Here is a 2,727-nt window from a genome sequence, read left to right on the forward strand (position 1 = left end):
AACAGATTTTTCTCTGAATGAGTTCCTGCTGATTTATGTGCCATGTTAGGGTAGCTCGTCTGCAATGAGGTAAACTTCCTGTCTTCCATTATGACACGTTAGCATCTTCCCTTAAGAGTGATGTAGTATGTGGATCCGACATGCACGCATTAAAAGCTTTTAGTTGCCAACACTGAGATACATGGATACATGGCACTATCTGGTTTCCAACCATAGCATTGCTATGTCTCAGTTGCTGAGCTTTGCAAACAAATCGGATGCATCAAGGCACCAGTGGTCTAGTGGTAGAATAGTACCCTGCCACGGTACAGACCCGGGTTCGATTCCCGGCTGGTGCATTTTTTTTCATTTCCCTGGGCCTTGAACACTGTGAGGTTTTTTTTTTCATTTCCCTGGGCCTTGTCACTGTGCGTTTTCTTTTTCATTTCCCTGGGCCTTGTCACTAATGTCACTGTCTGACTGTTGATATAAATTTACTCCCTCCATTTCAAAATAAATGAAGTGATAAGTTTACCCTAAGTCAAACTTCTTTTAAGTTTGTTCAATTCTACAGAAAAGTGTGGTAGGGTCTAGAACACCAAAAACACGTACTGTGAAAATATGTTTCATAAATAATCTTTTTTTGTGGGAATATATCATATACATAATCTCATGGACTAGCTTGATGATCTAGGTCTTAATGTATTTTTCTATAGATTTAGTCAAACCTAGAACTTCAAGTGTGGTTCATCCCCTCTACTCGCAATTGTTTTTGGTTCATGCGGGGGTCGATTTTTGATGATGTTCTACAGCGTGGGTTTCAATCCGGCGAAATACGGCTTTACATCCAGACAATGCGCCCCTGTGGTTTCGTTAGATGAGCTAAAGATGATGGATTTTTTTTTGTCAGATATAGGGATGTATTTTTGTGGTGGTTTTTGACAGAATTTTTGGGGCGTTTTTATTTCCAACACAACCCCTCTCCACTTTTCTGAATGATGTACCAATTTTGACTAGATGTATTGGAGTCGATTCATTGTTTTTAGATACCCTATTGCTGCAACCTGCAATAGGGTCACAATTCTAGATAATTTTTTTCAGTCTATCAAATTACCATGGTGGTTATATTGCAGTTATTGGGCAGTTGTTTCATAGTGTCATTACATACATTTTTTTCTTTTGAAAATTCTCCTTGCTTAGTTCAGTTATCTCATAGTTATCAATAATGTTCTATCAAAATGCAGGTTCTACAAAAGCTGCCAGGGCATGTTGTGAAATGTCTCTGAAAGTTACATGGACAACATGTATCTTGTCCAGTTATATAATAGTTACCAATAATGTTCTGGCAAAATCACCGTGCAAGATTGTTGCTTATTTTTCTGATAAAAGCATTAGCTGGAACTCTTTTGTACTGTGATTGTTGTTATGTACTCCCTCCATAAAAATATATATGAGTGTTTAGATCACTAAAGTAGTGATCTAAATGCTCTTATATTTCTTTATTTATAGAGGGAGTATATTTCAGTGAGATAGATCATTTTCTATCCATCATGCCATGTAACCTAACAACGAATCAAATTATAATACTAGCAATAACCACTTCCAGAACAACTACACCGTACGGCGTGTCGCCGCATACACATCCTGCTAGCGTGTACAAAACTATTGTTCAATGGTGTCAAGATCGTCATGCGGGTTGGAATGACTAGAGCGTAAGGCCCGCTTTGCCGCCGAGATTTTAAGCTATTCTTTTTGAAGTATTATGATTCGAGGAGAGCACTTTTACCATCGCGAGTTGATCGATATTTCTGATTTATCGATTTATTGTGTTCGGTTCGGTGTTTCCATCACTAGTTGTTGGTGTTCAGATGTATCATCGGTTTTCATCCTACATAAACCGAATTGACTATCAGACCATATACGTCGAAATGGACCTTCCTTTTCTCTATCTTCCATAATTGCTGGCACATGTAAATTTACTGCCACAAGGCCTAGCTACAATGTTCGATAGGTGCTCATGTTGGGCTGGAGCTCCATCTCTTTGTCTTTTCGTTCTAACTCTCCCCCAGAGCCAGCACGACATAAGTTTTCCACGACGAATCCATCGCCCGAGGAGCCCAATGGGAAGACGAAGAAAGCGGCGACAATGAGATAACTCACACGCGGGAGGTCTTATTCAGCGCAGCACGCATCGAAGGACGACCAAACACGCACTGCCCTGACGCTTGCTTCGATTGGCTGGCCAGTCCCCCTATCGGGCCTCAGTCCATCTAAACTAGCAAAGGAAAAAATAACGAGGAAGGAAAACCAAAAAAATGGTAGATAGGAAACTTAAAATGTTCCAATAAAAATCACAAACTTTTAAAAATTGTAAAAATAATAATAAATGTTCATAAATTTAGTAATGGTCACAAAAAATGTCCCCTCAATTCATACAAGGTTCGTGAATTTAAAAATGTTCATGATTTTAGAAATTTTCTTAGATTTCAAAAGAAATTTCCAGAATGTCAAAAACACAGGAATTTTATAAATATTCATGAATTTAGAGATTTTCCTTTTTTTGCAGGGTGAATTTAGAGATTTTTCTATCAAGTGTAGGAGCACCATGTTCACCTGTGAGTAGGCCGAACCACAACACATAACCAATCCACTCCCTGACATGGGAAATATTACAGTGTATTCGAAAGAGTGTTCAAAACATTTACTTAAAAATGTTACCGTGTATCCTGGAATTTTTTACCGTGTATT

General features: G+C 38.5%; 1 non-coding gene across 1 annotated transcript; it reads left to right on the plus strand.

Moving 5' to 3' along the window:
• Window positions 1-267: 267 nt before the first annotated feature.
• On the plus strand, window positions 268-338 carry TRNAG-GCC (transfer RNA glycine (anticodon GCC)). Its single transcript has one exon. It is a non-coding gene; the product is annotated as a tRNA-Gly (tRNA).
• Window positions 339-2,727: the final 2,389 nt, after the last annotated feature.

The sequence above is a fragment of the Triticum aestivum genome, chromosome 3B, assembly GCF_018294505.1.
Source record: "Triticum aestivum cultivar Chinese Spring chromosome 3B, IWGSC CS RefSeq v2.1, whole genome shotgun sequence".
In the NCBI taxonomy this organism is placed as follows: Eukaryota; Viridiplantae; Streptophyta; class Magnoliopsida; order Poales; family Poaceae; genus Triticum; species Triticum aestivum.